At 40.8% G+C, this 17,192-nt stretch overlaps 1 protein-coding gene across 2 annotated transcripts in view; it reads right to left on the bottom strand.

Moving 5' to 3' along the window:
* SLC7A2 (solute carrier family 7 member 2) overlaps window positions 1–16,607 on the bottom strand; it is a 69,278-nt gene extending 52,671 nt beyond the window's left edge. The window contains exon 1 of one of the 2 annotated variants that reach the window (XM_017539637.2): window positions 16,442–16,607. The gene's annotated coding sequence lies outside the window, so the exon portion shown is untranslated. The remainder of the gene's footprint in view (window positions 1–16,441) is intronic. The other variant, XM_017539636.2, reaches the window with a different exon arrangement.
* Between the last annotated feature and the right edge of the window lie 585 nt (window positions 16,608–17,192).

The raw sequence follows: 17,192 nt of genomic DNA, 5'->3' as shown, positions 1-17,192 counted from the left end.
GCTGTAAGAGGGAAATCTGGCCTTTTTTTTTTTTTTTTTTTTTTTTTTGGGAGAGTGTCACTCTATCGCCCAGGCTGGGGCATGATCTTGGCTCACTGCACCCTCTGCCTCCCAGGTTCAAGCAATTCTCCTGCCTCAGCCTCCTGAGTAGCTGGGATTACAGGCACCCAATAGCATGCCCAGCTAATTTTTGTATTGTTAGTAGAGACGGGGTTTCACCATGTTGGTCAGGCTGGTTTTGAACTCCTGACTTCAAATGATCCGACTGCCTCGGCCTCCCAAAGGGCTAGGATTTCAGGCGTGAGGCACCACGCCTGGTCGGCAACTTAAAATTTTAAGTTATTTTAGAATTAGCTTCCAGAGATGGCTGCTATGCATTTCCTCATCTTTCTTTCTAGGTATATTTTTGAGAAGGGAAAATACTGCTTTATATTCCACTGTATTCTGACATATTTAAAGAAATCTAAAATAAAAACATGGGTTTTCTGGGCTCATTCTACTTCTATTCTTCCCACAATGTCAGGGACTTTGAGGGCTTCTCTATCAATGTTGAATCAGTCACTTCTCCCAACTCAAATGCATGTTTTGGGACATATTGTATTTTTTTTTAAAATTGATTTCTCTTTGGTTTACCATAGTTCACCACCATCCCTTTTTATTTTGCATTACCTGTTTCATTCATTTCTGTTACTTACCTGGATCCAGGGAATTGTGACCAAATCACTGAGAGACACTGTGAGGTCAGGGAAGCCTCACTAATGTGCAGAGGTGTTTTTACTCCCAATAAGGGCTGAGCATATACCCTTGTGGAGAAGAACTAAGACTGTTACGTGTCTTTGATATTTACATGCTATCCGCAGTTGAAATAGGTCCAGCTTTTTTTAAGAATCCATGCTATTATACACATGAATATAGAAGACAACTGATCCTGAGAATAAATAGAACTTGATTGCTACTCTTTAGAGTAGGAATGTTGACTGGGGTGGCAGGTTTTTGGTAATATGTGCGTTGGTGTAATCTATCTACCTGTAACTTATCCTGAGAATAAATGGAACTTTCCCTCTTAGAGCTGCTCTAAGTGGGACAAAAAGTCAATTTTGCTTGGTAGAATGTCCTTGACTTGCTTCTTAGATTCCATAGTTTAGCTTCACTATCATTTGATTCAGACAAAAATGATGTCTTATAAAATTGATCAATTAAGGTCTCATCTTAGCAGATTCTACTTGTTCAAATTCATGAATCACAACTATCTTAAATCTTAGAATCATAACAGTAATAAGCATAAAAGCAGTGGAGACCCTGTGATAACTTTTACTGAAATGAGAAAGATAAAATAATAAAATATTCTCTTTTAAAATAAATGGAACTTTTGCTATCTTTTAAAATCATAGAGCCATAACCAGGCAAGATTTTAAACTTCTTTTTGTGTGAATGGAGGTAAAAGTGGCTGATTTTGTTTTTTGTTTCAGTTTACAGCAAACTTGTAATTATAAAAACACTTTAGGCTAGGCGCGGTGGCTCAACACTTTGGGAAGCAGAGACGGGTGGATCATGAGGTCAGGAGTTGAAGACTAACCTGGCCAACATGGTGAAGCCCGTCTCTACCAAAAATACAAAAATTAGCTGGGTGTGGTGGTGGGCACCTGTAATCCCAGCTACTGGGGAGGCTGAGGCAGGGAACTGCTTAAACCCGGGAGGAGGAGGTTGTAGTGAGCCGAGATCACGATGCCACTGCACTGTAGCCTGGATGACAGAGCAAGACTCCGTCCCAAAAAGAAAAAAAAAAAAAGAAGGAAAAAGGAAAGTTTAGAATTTATCTTCAGGCAAGTAAGCCAAAGATTTCTAAATAAGATTATTTTCCTAAAGAATGACAGATTATGTTGTGAAATCACGGGTCCCATACGTCAGTGTGTTAGAAGGTGGGGTACAGAAAGAACATAAACTTTTCTGGCCCACCTAGTTAAAATTTCCAACCCTCTAAATTTTAACTCTCAGAGTCTGAGTTTTAAATGAAAATTTTTTCAAGGGGAAAGTTTTTGTTTAGAATTGTAAAGCCCCCAGTTTATTACCTTATATCAGTAATTATAAAATGATTATTATTCTTGAAAAAACCCATCTACAGTTATGTTCTGCCAGGTTTTTTAAAGTATAAAGTCAATATTTTAATGTGTAATGTTTAATGCTTTAGCAACAGATTATATTACTTGAATAAGAACTTCACTCACTGAATTCTATCTATTCCATGAATAAATTGTACGACAAATGTAATAATAGGATCTCAAAAAGCAGTAACTGTATTTGTCTAATTCCGATCAGCCCTCCCTAGCTCCACTTAAAAACTTGCAAAACAATGACTGCGACAGATGACTGAGAAAGAGGGAAGGCACTGAGGGCTCTTCTGATTCTTCAGCAACGCCTCCCTCTTCCTAGGTACTGAAATAGTGTTGGAAATGTCAACACTGCAGGACTAAGAATGAAGAAGTTAACATGAAAATGCTTAACTTTTTTCTACAGATTTGTTTTTTAAATTTTACTTTAAGTTCTGGGATACAAGCACACAATGTGCAGGTCTGATACACAGGTATATATGTACCATGGTGGTTTGCTGCACCTGTCAACCCATCATCTAGGTTTTAAGCCCCGCACACATCAGTTATTTGTCCTAATGCTCTCCCTCCTTTCACTTCCCACTCCCCAACTGGCCCGTGTGTGTTGTTCCCCTCCTGTGTCCATGTGTTCTCATTGTTCAGCTCCCACTTATGAGTAGAGCATGTTGTGTTTGGTTTTCTGTTCCTCTATCAGTTTGCAGAGGATGATGGCTTTCAGTTTCATCCATGTCCCTACAAAGGAAGTGATCTCATTCCTTTCTATGGCTGCATAGTATTCCATAGTATATATGTGCAACATTTTCTTTATCCAGTCTATCATTGATGAGCATTTGGGTTGGTTCCAAGTCTTTGCTATTGTAAACAGTGCTGCAATAAACATACGTGTGCATGTGTCTTTATAGTAGAATGATTTATATTCCTTTGGGTATATACCCTGTGATGGGATTGCTGGGTCAAATGGTATTTCTGGTTCTAGATCCTTGAGGAATTGCCTTTTCCCATTAAAAAGTGGGCAAAGGATATGAACAGACACTTCTCAAAAGAAGACATTTATACGGCCAACAAACATGAAAAAAAGCTCAATATCACGGATAGAGAAATGCAAATCAAAACCACAATGAGATACCATCTCATGCCAGTCAGAATGGTGATTATTAAAAAGTCAAGACACAATAGATGCTGGCAAGGCTGTGGAAAAACAGGAACATTTTTACACTGTTGGTAGGAATGTAAATTAGTTCAGCCATTGTGGAAGACGGTGTGGTGATTCTACAGATTTTTTTCCTAGTTATGGATATTCTCAACATTTTACTGTTTTTCAATATGGAAGTAATGTCATTTATGTTGGCAGTTAGGCAATTCTGACTTTTTTGCAGATACCTCTGTACAGATAAAAATGGCCAGTTCAGTCTTTTATTATTATTTTATTTTTTACTTTTATTTTTATATGAGACAGAGTCTTGCTCTGTCACCCAGGCTGGAGTGCAGTGGTGCTATCTTGGCTCAATGCAACCTCTGCCTCACAGGTTCATGCAATGCTCCTGCCTCAGCCCTCAAGTAGCTGGGATTCTGGCTGCCAGTTACCATGCCAGGCTAATTTTTGTATGTTTAGTAGAGACATGGTTTCACCATGTTGTTCAGGCTGGTCTCAAACTCCTGATCTCAAGTGATCCATCTGCCTCAGCCTCCCAAACTTCTGGGATTACAGGCATGAGCCACCATGCCCGGACCTCAGTTCATTCTTACATAATGCACACAACAATGAGAAATAGGTAGATATGGTCCTGCTTGAAAAGAAACATATAGGCTTCTTCTGAGCCCAGGATCCTAAGATTTACCAAAGCTATTTATGCTGCATATCATAATTTTAAGGACGTGAAAAATTCAATTCAGCAAATAATTTCAGTAGATGTTTTAGTGAAATAAACACTAGAAAAAAATTGCTTTTCTCTACCATAAAACACCATTCTGCATATATCACTTTGTTGGAGGTGAAAAACAAAAGAATAAAAATTATTGCCTTCTTGTTTCTCTTTTTATTTTACTTAATAACAATAAGGAAATTGCCAGGCATGGTAGCTCACATCTATAATCTCAGCACTTTGGGAGGCCAAGGCGGATGGATCACTTGAGGTCAGGAGTTCGAGAGCAGCGTGGCCAACATGGTGAAACCCTGTCTCTACTGAAAATACAAAAATTAGCCAGGTGTGGTGGTGGGCACCTATAATCCCAGCTACTTGGGAGAGTGAGGCAGGAGAATTGCTTTAACCTGGGAGGCGGAGGTTGCAATGAGCCAAGAGTGCATCACTGCACTCCAACGTGGGCGACAGAGCAAGACTCTGTCTCTAAATAAATAAATAAAATAATAATAAGGAAATTACACTTAGTTCAATAAAATGAGCACTTTTCTTTAATTTTTGAAAATAGCCTGAGCCAGGCATGGTGGCTCACACCTGTAATCCCAGCATTTTGGGAGGCCGAGGAGGGTGGATTACCTGAGGTTGGGAGTTCTAGACCAGCCTGACCAACATGGAGAAACCTCATCTCTACTAAAAATACAAAATTAGCCGGGCATGGTGATGCATGCCTGTAATCCCAGCTACTCAGGAGGCTGAGGCAGGAGAATCACTTGAACCTGGGAGGCGGAGGTTGTGGTGAGCCGAGATTGCGCTATTGCAATCCAGCCTGGGCAACAAGAGCAAAACTCTGTCTCAAAAGAAAAAAAAAATAGAAAATAGCCTGAATTCTGATTCATGCATACAAAGTTAGATGTCAGATTATATAGTTCAATTTTACTGATTGTTCTGTTCTAATATGCAATGCATTAAAATGACACGATGAATTAAGGACCCCCTCTTTAAACAGATGACTTGAACTTTCAATTACTGTTGGTACGAACAACTACAGCTGGTGTCTGCAGTCCCCACTCCTAAAGCTGCCTCCACTTCGGTGACATCATTCTCCTGCCTTATGCCACCATTACCTCCCTCTTTCACCAACACACACCACAGGAGCTCACCACCAAAAGGCAACAACAACCAGTCAACAGAAAGTTAAAAAAAAAATTTACTAAATACTTTCAAAACTGGGAGAAATAATGTGGGTCCTCACAGATTTCAAATCCTTATAAAAATTAATATATTAATATACTACCATTACCAGTGGTTCAGTGAGATAAATCATGCTTTCAGTCTTCAGTAACTTGACCAATTATCATTTTTATTGTTTATTTATTTTTTGAGATGGAATCTTACTCTGTTGCCCAGGCTGGAGTGCAGTGGCACGATCTCGCCTCACTGCAACCTCCATCTCCCGGGTTCAAGTGATTCTCGTACTACAGCCTCCTGAGCAGCTGGGACACAGGCGCCCGCCACCATGCCCAGCTAATTTTTGTATTTTTAGTAGAGTCAGGTTTTGCCATGTTGGCCAGTCTGGTCTTGAACTCCTGACCTCAGGTGATATGCCTGCCTCAGCCTCCCAAAGTGCTGGGATTACAGGCATGAGCCACTGTGCCTGGCCCAATTTACCTTTTTAAAAGTAGACAGGGCGTCCAACAATACCTCAAGTTAGCAATGCAGGAAAAATATAAAAATATTTTACATAATTTATAAGAATAACAATAAGGTTGTTTGTCCTTGACATTTCTCTTGTACTCTGTAGCAAAAAAGACCAGAATAACGTAAATATGCTATTCATTATTCAAAAAGTTCATGTGATCCATTTCAGTACAGATAAAATGCACTATCAACAGAATTTTATGCTAACTCTGCTCTTTTTTTTGTTTGGTTCACTGAACTAAGTGCAAACCATCTGTTACCTATGATAATCAGAAAAAGTGAAAAATTCAAACAGCTATTTTTAAAAAAGCACAATAGCACTCCAAACAGATCTTACTTGTTTAAAAGCACCACTTATGAGGTTCAAATCCTAATGACTTTAAAGGGCTCAGAACTTTCATTTAAAGTCTTTATTTTTAGATTAAGACTATACTTTTCTACTTTCTGGTAAAAGTGCAATTTAATAAAATTGTTCATATCATAAGATTGTCACTCTACTAAAAAGTCTTATACCCAAATACGTTAATTTCCAAGAATTTTTAAAATCTATCAAAACTTTCTTTTTTCCACTCTTCCTGTAACACTTATCATTTTCTAAATACACGCCATTAGCTTCAAATATCTCTTTGAAAAATAAATAATAGCTTATCATGAAATCTTTAGGGCATATTAACATAAGAGTTTTTAAAATTTATTCATTTGTATTTTTTTTCCATTGGCATGTAATAATGATACATATTTATGGGATAGAGAATGATATTTCAATATGTATATACTATAGGTAATGACCAAATCAGGGTAATTCGCATATCCATCACTTCGAACATTTTTCATCTTTTTGTGTTATGGACATTCAAAATCCTTTCTTCAAACAAATTTAAAAAGGACAGGTACAGTGGTGTATGCCTATAACCCCAGCACTTTGGGAGGCCAAGGCGAGAATATCGCTTGACCAGGAGTTCAAGACTAGTCTGGGCAAAACAGTGACACCCCCCCCACACACACACAAAAGACAAACAAACAAACAATGATTATAATAATACACACACACACACACACACACACACACACTTAAATCCTCTCCCAGTTTTTTGAAATTACATAATAAATTATAGTTAACCATTAAGATCTAAAAATTTTAAGTTAAAATTGTACTGATCCCCAATTTAAAAATTCCACATAAGTAGTATATTCTAGCAATTATTTGTTTTCACAAAACCAGAATGGTCTGATGTAAAACTGTTTTCTCCAAGTCAACATGCTTGGACTCTAGTCTTCACTCTACCCCTAGGTGTCTAACCTCAGATGAGCTACATCTCTCAAAACCTCCATCTCTTAACCTTTAAAAAGAGTGCTCGAAAATGTCATTCCCAGGCACTTAACTTCCCTTCCACATTTTTCTAGCACTGTGCCAGGAACTTGATAACTGCCATGGCCAGGGAGGCTACAGAGGAACGTGGCCAAAGCCTCTGAAATTTCGCACAGGGCAGTTTTAAACGTACTGTTAATTTTAGGCTTTAAAATACAAAACCAGCTGCCAGAATGTGTCTCACCATATTTTTTTTCTTTTTATTTTTTTGAGATGGAGTCTTACTCTGTCACAAGGCTGGAGTACAGTGGCGTGGTATTGGCTCACTGCAACTTCCGCCTCCTAGGTTCAAGCGATTCTCCTGCCTCAGTTTCTCGAGTCGCTGAGACTGCAGGCACAGGCCACCATAGTCAGCTAATTTTTGTATTTTTAGTACACATGGGGTTTCACTATGTTGGCCAGGATGGTCTTGATCTCTTGACCTCGTGAACCACCCACTTCAGCCTCCCAAAGTGCTACGATTACAGATGTGAGCCATTGCGCCCAGGCTGTGTCTCACCATTTTTATGGTGATAGAATCAAATGAATTTCCAGGACACCAAGCCTTATTCATGTATCAATCCTCTTCAAAGAAAATAGTGATTTTTGTTATAAAAATTAAACTCTGCTAAGTTTTAGGAGATTTTAAAACAGGCGCCAGCCCAGCACTTGTTTCACAGTTCTAGTACTACAAATTTTGTCAACACCCACTATTGTTTCTGAATGGCACGTAAAAGTGCTTTGTGCTATGTTCTCGATGAATCGTGTGGACGCCAAGTCCTACTCCACCTACACAACCACTCTGCTGCAAATGCAATGCATTTAAGAGAGGAGTTTCTTTTGCAACAAAACTTTACAAATTCTAACTGCTTATAAAGTAAGTGTTGCAGGAGATAATCTCAGTAGCTAAATCAGCATTAAAATTCCTCAGTTTGTCTCACTATTGCTCATTAAGTATATTATTAAACAAACATAATGGCAAAAGGAAAAGCTATGGGTTATTTTATATTGTAAAAATTGAAAGGCCCTGCAATGTTGCTTCTATTGCTCTTTAGTATGACTTCGTTCTATTCAACTGTAAGTTTATTAAATCTCAGAGATTTCTACAAGTATATCCACATCAGACTAACATCGAGCTGGCAAGATTAGATTTCAAATGTCACACTAAAGATGCTCCAATTTTGGATAAGAAAAGAGGGCACTGACTATTCTTATCCATTTTTTTCCTGTTTATGGCATACATTTACAAATCTTCAATTTAAATTTTCTCAGCTAAAACTCAAGCATATTTAGTTCTGGCCCATAGGAAGACATTGAAATCTATGAATCTAAGAATTTGGAGGAAAGAAAGATGGTGAGGCTGGAGATCACTGAAGGAAACTGCATCCACCATGGTACTAGTGAGAAGGGTCATAGCTCTGTGACTCACAGAGTGTCCCCAACTGCCACATCTACTTCTGAGCCAGTTCTCAGCCCCTCCTTGGAGGCTAAAAGCCATCTTCTTTAGCAAGAGGAAAGGATGCATGACCAAAAAGGCCCTATCCTGCCCAAAGGATTTTCTCCTAAGATATTTCTCCAAGTTGAAATGGTTTCTGTGTTACAGGGTCCTTATCTTGGGTTTCCAAACCCTAGTTGTCCACTGGTTGCAATGCAGGAAGTCTTGACCTTTCAGAAATCTTACACAAAGTTGCTGGAAGGAGGAGGTGCAGTTTACATACAGATGTCCATTCTTTTTTACAGGGAAGTGAACTGGATGGGATTAAAGGGCAGATGCTTTCATCAACCAATGTCCTTAGATGTTTTATCAAGGGAGCCACTGCTGCACAGAACAGCTGCTATGATCTTAGAGTTCTTCTTTCCCACAGAGGCATGAATGTAAATAGAATGGCCAGCATATCGGAGTAGAGGAGGAAGAGCTCCTTCTCTGTGTATCAGAGAACTATGGGAACCATTTGTTCAAATGCAGGCCCCTTTCATTAGACAAGACTGTAAAAGTCACACAATCTTTTGTTTTTTTTAAGTTGAATTTCTTGAGTTCTCTTGTTTGATTCAGTTATTCAATATTTTAAGAGTTGTAGTTCAATTTCAGAGTCTGCTCAAACAGTATGGCCCTCAAGTTGTAAATATTAATACAATTCTTCCTAAAAAGAATATGACTTTTCACTTCTCCAAATTTGTTAATAAAAGTTGATCACAGAGATTAAAGCCAAAGAGAAGAGGATGTGGTAGAAGAGGAACTGTGAACATACATGGGTTCTCTAAGGAATGCATACAGAAACACAATCAATAAACTTGATGGAATTAATTGTTACTTTGGTCACTTAAAATGACCCCAATTTTATTCCATAATAAGAACCACCGGCAATTCTATCAAGTATGGGCTCTGCCAATTAGAATTACATAAACATTTTTAAATGTCACTGCAATTCAAGACTTTAAAGTGTGAAATATAGCAAAGACCTGGAACCAACCCAAATGCCCATCGATGATAGACTGGATAGGGAAAATGTGGCACATATACACCACGGAATATTATGCAGCCATCAAAAACGATGAGATCGTGTCCTTTGTAGGGACATAGATGAACCTGGAAACCATTATTCTCAGCAAACTGACACAAGAGCAGAAAATCAAACACCACATGTTCTCACTCATAGGCAGGTGTTGAACAATGAGAACACAGGGACACAGGGAGGGGAGCACTACACACAGGGTTCTGTTGGGGGGGAATAGGGGAGGGATAGCAGGGGGTGGGGAGTTGGGGGGAGATAGCATGGGGAGAAATGCCAGATATATGTGAAGGTGAGGAAGGCAGCAAATCACACTGCCACGTGTGTACGTATGCAACAATCTTGCATGTTCTTCACATGTACCCCAAAACCTAAAATGCAATTAAAAAAACTAAATAAATAGTAAAATAATTTGAGGAGCAACTAATTGAAAGGTAAGGGTTTCAATCCCCTAGTAACTGAACTCTGTTAGAAACTGACCTGTGGTCCAGGAGAGCCGCCAGATCTCATCTACCACCTGCCTTGATCTCATTCAGCACTTGGCACATTCTCACAAGGCACAGAGCTGCTGCTTGATATTTACTTCAAGCTGAGACTCACTAAACACTCAGCAATGCCATTTTGTTTCAAGATGATCAATAAACTGAATTCTTAGTAGTTTGTTATTCTTTTAACAACGCTGTCACAAAAGTTCAGATCAATGCCTCTGAGTTGAAATCAAAATCTCACTTCGCTTGGTGAATCACAGCCAATGTGACTTCACTTTCCTGCCATAGGCTGCTGTGAAACAAAATTCCTTATGTGGCCAAAACACAACTGTTTCTGAGGCCTAGGGAAGGAGTGTCAAAGCTCACCTTAGGCTCCTTCTAGGTCTCCACAGAACTCACGAGCAAATGTGTCTCCCAAACAATTGCTTAAATCACAACTGAATTAAAGAAACCACTTAAAACTTGCTGGTGAATTCAAACACAAATATAAAACTGTATTGTTTCATATGATCATTAAAGCAAATAAAAAGTCCATACAGAGTATCCTAAAGTTTGGAGCTCAGGCTTTTCCCAGAGAAATTCATACCCACATTGATACAAATTATCATGAAGAGTTTCCATTTGAATTTTTATCAGGACAAGTACCTTGGCAAGTTGCAATATTCTGTGAACTATGAGCCTTATGTATGAATAATAAGTACCCTTTGCTAGAACAGATAAGGAACATTGTGGGAGTGAATATAAAGTGAATTTTAGGAAGCAAAAAAAGTCACGTTCTAAAGAAACAGTCACCCTTCCGAAGGGAAAAGTTTTTTTCAATAAAGATGTTTTCTACTTGAAGGAAAAACACAAAGAAGAAATTTGTGAAATTTTTATTTACAAATTGATGCAAAGTTCATTTAAAATTTTATTTACTTATATAATATTTTAAAATAATAATATAATGATTATTCACCCACCAACAAAGCCAAGACCTAAAATGAATACTATTTACTGGCCATATAAGAGCCAATCATGGCATGATAGCAGGGTGTGGTGAAGAATTATGATTAAAGAATTTGGAGCACCTGAGGTCCACTGAACAAAACCTTGCGAAGTGATTCCCCCAGTAGAAATGGACTCTTTACAGTATTCCTTTAAATAATCTGCCTATATAGACTAAAAATGTGAATCAATTTCTCATCCAAGCCCCCCTCCACCCAACCTCTCAGGAACGATTATCAAAAACTTTTTAAAAGGTACATTCACAAGAACCAGGAACCTGGAAAGTGAAGCAGTGATACTCAACTCCATACCGTCATGGAAACCTTCTTTGTACAGTGGAAGAGCTATTATCTTATAGGGATTTAAGTCTTTAGTAAAGATTCTTTTAAAACATTTTTTCTTCTACTAGGCCAGAGGTAAGACACTAAACTGAATGTGTTTCCTTCTAACAGAAGAACTGTCTCTCTCTACTATTGGATAGACAAAAATCTTTCCACTGTCTACACTTTTTTTTTTTCTAAATCAGTCCTTTTTCCATTCCAAGGTGCAAGCCAAGATTGGAATCAACACTAACCTGTAAAGGCTCACTGCTTTCCTGCTGGTCTTCAGAGAGTCTCCTGATGGGAGAAGCAATGATGGGAGTGATAACTAAAGGCCTCTTGTGATTTCTCCATTCTTTTTTTTTAAGCCTCCACCTCCCTGACTCAAGAGATCCTCCCACCTTAGCCACAGATATATTCCCACCATATATATATATATAGATAATTGTAGGAAGACTTAGGGAGCCTTGATGAAGCCAGAATGGGTTAAAGAAAGAAAATTTTCCCCACAACTGTGGGAAAAACTAGTAAGAATCAACAAGGGACATAAAAATTCTTTGTTGTGTATTGTTCACCAAATATTCCAAAAATGAATACAACACAGTCAGGGCCTTTTTTCTTTTAAGCTCCTGTTACAAAGGTCATGGAATGTTCTCGTATCACTTGCCTTCCCGCTACTGAATCAGAGATTAGGCTCAGTTCTGCAGAGGGGGGCTAAGTACTCAGCAGTCCCAGAATGGGTGTGCGAGTGTTGCTTTCATTTTTTATTTCATTTTACATATTTTATATTTTATTTCCTGCAGGAGGATGGGGATACTGCAAAAAATTAAATTGATGACATTTGCAGCACTAGAACGCTCTAGCTTGATGATTCAGTCTTGGATGTATAAAGTCCTGTATCAAGAAACTCCAAGATTTTCCATAATACATCACATCCATAACACCCAGAGAAACAGGGAACCAACCACATCTCTCTGAAGAAAGAGATTCAATCTTAAAGTCTAAAAAAGAACAGCAGAGACGTGACTCATACTCAAATCCAGCCTTTAAAATAGCCTCATTAACTCAAATCTTTTAGTCAATACTAATTATACTTACCAGTGAGGTCAGCATAATGGCAGCAGAAGCCCTTTTCAGAAATATTTAAAGTTTAAGAGTCCATAAGAGGCCGAGTACAGTGGCTCATTGCCTGTAATCCCAGCACTGGAAGGCTGAGGTGAATGGATCACTTGAGGCTAGGAATTCGAGACCAACCTGGGCAACATGGTGAAACCCCATCTATACTAAAATTACAAAAATTTGCTGAGCGAGCACGGTGGCACATGCCTATAATCCCAGCTACTTGGGAGGCCGAGGGATGAGAATTGCTTGAACCCAGGAGGTGGAGGTTTCAGTGAGCCGAGATCTCACCACTGCACTCCAGCCCGGGTGACAGAACGAGACTCTGTCTGAAAAAAAAAAAAAGTTCATAAGAAAGTGCAAACAGTCTACTGCTTGCTTCCATAGATTGATATATAACAGTTTCCATTACTAAGATGGACAAGAAAAATTAATAGGTGACTCATACTGCAATAATTACCTTAACTAGTTGGAGCTGGATGGAAATGAACTCCTAATTGGCTGGGTTTTTTTTTTTTTTTTTTTTTTGGAGACAGAGTCTCCCTGTCACCCAGGCTAGAATGCAGTGGCACCATCTTGGCTCACTGCAATCTCCACCTCCCAGGTTCAAGTGATTCTCTGCCTCAGCCTCCCGAGTAGCTGGGATTATAGGCGCCTGCCACCACACTTGGCTAATTATTGTATTTTTATTTCTTATTTTACTTTTCTGGGATACATGTACAGAATGGATAGATTTGCTACATAGGTATACATATGCCGTGGTGGTTTGCTACACCTATTAACCCAATTTTTATGCTATTAGTAGAAACAGGGTTTCATCATGTTGGCCAGGCTGGTCTCAAACTCTTGGCCTCAAGTGATCGCCCGAATTGGCTGGGTGTTGTCAATGTCATCCACAACATTTCCATAGCCACAGACACCACTTCTAAAACGAGAGCCAGAAAGTCAAGTAAAAGGGAAATATAAGAGGATTGAGGACAAATGTGTTACTACCAGTGAAATAATGTCCAGCATATGTGCTTTTAATGATGAAACAGTAGCATCATCTTCATGTATTAGAGAGCATGTAAATTACTTGCTTTGTGGCACAGGCAGTTCTGAAATCACCTGCTTAGAAGTGGTGGTATTTTTTAATACAGTAGAACAAAATAAAAAGCTACGCTTAAAATCCAACAATGGAGTTCACCAAAAGTAAACACAATTATAGAATCCCTCTGAAACTGGTGCTATGCATCACTTTTTTGATTTTCCAGTGTACGGAGTAGAAACTCAGTAAGTTTTCAATTAAGGAATAAATACAGTTGAAGACAGATAAAACATCTTTTCTCAAACTGTTGAAATCAGTGGCATTCACTCAACAATAAAGACACACTAAGTATGTGTTATGTGATAGATACTGTATTAGGTAATAAAATGAAAAGTTATTAAAATGGAAGACAATGACAAGAACAATTCCATTCGTTTTCTGTTGTCATTCAAGGCTGTATCTATATGGTTTTGAATATCCAGATCAAAGGTTTAGAAATGAGTTAACGACTTCCATTTTCAAACCCTATTTAGACAAGTACTATTACTTAAGTGAAATCTTACTTAACTGAGTTTTTCAGGATTCAGTTGGATGACCAAGCATTGAAATCATGCACTCAATACTAAATATGTGACTAATTAGAAATATATTCCACTAAAGTTTTTTTGCTTTTGTTCTAAATATTTGGTATTTATTAGGTAGTCTGTAAGAGTCTTTAAAATCAATGTGCTCGTATCTACATGTCTGGGGAAATAAAGCAAACAGCAACATGAAGGTGTTTTCAAGATTCTGCAAGTTGTTCACCAAAGGTCACCTAAAAAACCAGCAGATGGCTCTGAACACACAGAGAGAGAAGAGGGAGAGAGAAAGGAGGGAAGAGGGAGAGAGAGGGAGGGAAAGGGGGAGAGAGAGGGAGAGAGACCGAGGGAAAGGGAGAGAGAGAGAGAGGGAGGGAGAGAAGGAAAAATAAAACAGAAGACAGAGGCCAGGCTACTAGGCTAAATAGGGAAGTCGCCAGAGGACAACCATAAGGGGAAAACCATTTGAAAAGGTAGGATTGAAAAGAGAAGAAATGGCCACAACGAGGGCTCTGGGTTTGGCCAGAACCGCCAGGAGAAACAACAGCTTAAGCCAGGAGGTCTGAAAAGAAAACAGAAGGTAGACCACCTAGACTGGAGACAAGGCACTTCCACTCTGCAAAAGCGTTTGCAGTGCAAAGCAAGAAACCTGAACTTTAAAATTCTTCAGGCACACATGTTCACACGGCAAAGATCTAAGGGAATACAAGATGAAAAACTCCAAGGTATGCTCAGGCTTTTTAAACTGCCACAGCTTCCCTGCTAGCTTCTATGTGCCTTCACAGGCTCCGAAGCCCAGTGACAGGGGAGACTCTGGAATGATTAGAGATTCTGGAATGAAAAGAGCTATGCCCACTGCTTAGGAGGCCAAGGATTCCACAAACTGGATCCTTTTAGATACCACAGCGCTTTACTCTGGTCTCCAAGGCCAGGGCACACCCTAAAAGATTAAAATGCCTTAAGGTAGATGACCATTCCCTGATCAAGGCACAGCATGGAAACCAAGTGCAGGCCAAGGGAGGAAACTTGAAAAATCACAATACAGTGGCCTCCCAGATTCCATCCAGAGTGGGCAACGAGCAACCTTTTAGTAAAAGGAGGGGAGAAAAGTTGTATGTTCTGCCCAGAGAGATCATTTCATGTGACACTTCAGTACAATTAAAATAAAAAAGGATTTACTAATTACAAAGCAATCCTAACAAGGTACATAATGAATATAGACTAGTCACATCCTATACATCTCCTAGAGAAAGATTACAAACCCAAAATGTTTCACTTCCTGCAGGAGATAATTATTAAATTTTAAAGACTGGGTCAGGCAAGAATGAAAAAGTATCAAGTCAAGGCCACGTACATTCTAATTTTATAACGCAGGCGGCCCTGGACAGGATTCAGAGAGCTCTTATTTGAATAAGATCTGACGATATCCCCTCATTAAAAGGATTAGTGTTTCTGCAAAAACGTCTAAATAAATCCTATTACTGGTCCAAAATTAGTCATCTAAAGGCTTTAGACAGTTTTGCATATATATTTACAAGTCTGAAGAGGCTGAGGACTTTTTCTCTTGAAATCCAGGCACTATATCCACTTCAAAAGCCATATATGATTGTGACTTTTGCTGAGCTATTTCTTTTAAACGAGTTTAAGATACAATCTCTCAATACTTTACTCCATAAACTGGATGTAAGCGTCAATAGAAGATGGCAAGAAAGTTTTCTGGGCGGACAGGTACTCTGGGGTGATGGGTAGGGAGATTCTCTAAGCCTCAAGAACAGTTTCATGAAATGGGCTTCATGAAATGGGCTTCAAAGATACAGCCCATCTCAAACGGATTAAAAAAGGCACCCAGTTACTTTAAAATACCCAGTACAACCACCACGACGGGCCATTCACCAGGTGCCCCGCAGGACATGAAGAGACTTCCAGCACTCCAAGCTGGGTTTCTAATTTAAACCAAGAACCCCAAGGGAGCGAAGACGACTTCAGGGACCCCTGCACGGTGCAGGGCCGGGAGGTTCAGCCCGTCCACCCAGAGAGGGGTGCGCTGAGGCCCCCTGGAAAGAGTGACTCACGGGCCCCCTCGAAGTCGAAGTCGGTGTGCCAGGCCCTCTCCCAGTTCCAGCGGCCCCCGAAGACCCCGGGCAGAACTGGCTGCTTAGGAACCGGACGGGGCGAGGCGCACCCCGGAGCGCAGCCCGGAGGACCAGGGTCCTCGGCTTTGGCCCCAGCCCACGGTCCTGGGACTCCCCGCCTAAGAGTCGATGGAGCTCGGCCTTCGGGCAGCTGCGCGCAGCTGGACGCGGCTCCGGGACCCCCCGCCCCGTTCCTTCCCCGCCGGCCCCAGCGCCCGGGCCGCCCCTCGTCCGCGGCCTCTCGGAGGGGCTGGAGACCTGGCAACTTACTGGGGCGGTGCTGGGGCCGCGATGAGAAGGCGGCAGTGGACTGGCAGCTGCAGCGCGTCGGGGTCCCGCGGCTGGGGGAGGCTGGAAGAGCGGCCGCTGCCTCGCTGGTCCCGCGAAGAGGAGCGCCCGCTGGCCGCGCTGCAGAAGGCGGGCTGGGCACGTGGGCGCCCCTCTGTGTAGCAGCCCGAGGCGGGGGCGGGGCGCGGGGCCGGGCGGGGCCGCCTCCTCCAGCCTCCCCCGCGCTCCCGGACCACGACCCTGAGCCCGCCTCCCGCCGGGCCCCGGGCACGCTGGCCAATCCCCGGGGTGGGCGGCGTCCGGCCGCCTCTCCGCGAGGTTAGCCCGGAGTTGGCACACGTGGGCGGGCGTTAGCCCGAGGCTAGGCCGATGGGTGCCGACCGGTAAGCGGGGCTGCGCGCAGAGGACAAAATTCATGCTTTCCTGGGAGGACCAAACCTCAAGGGCATTTCCAAATCTTCTAAGCAGAGTTCTTAGTGGAGTTTTCGTCCCGCGTTTACTTTTCATTCTAGAAAGATTTTGGAAATAAGAAAACAATAAAATATAATAATGGTAATGATAAGTAGAAGCCCAGATGGATGTGCTTTGTCAAATACAACCTAAACGTTTATAAATAATGTGCAGTTGCAATTTTGGAAGACTCCAGTGATGTGAATAGGTAGTCACAATTGTTTGGGGATGGGTTTATAGGAAATGACATTTCCAGGGGAGCCAGAGCAGAAGTTACACAACC

This window comes from Cebus imitator, unplaced genomic scaffold (assembly GCF_001604975.1).
Source record: "Cebus imitator isolate Cc_AM_T3 unplaced genomic scaffold, Cebus_imitator-1.0 Scaffold120, whole genome shotgun sequence".
In the NCBI taxonomy this organism is placed as follows: domain Eukaryota; kingdom Metazoa; phylum Chordata; class Mammalia; order Primates; family Cebidae; genus Cebus; species Cebus imitator.
This window is presented reverse-complemented; position numbering and strand designations above follow the sequence as displayed.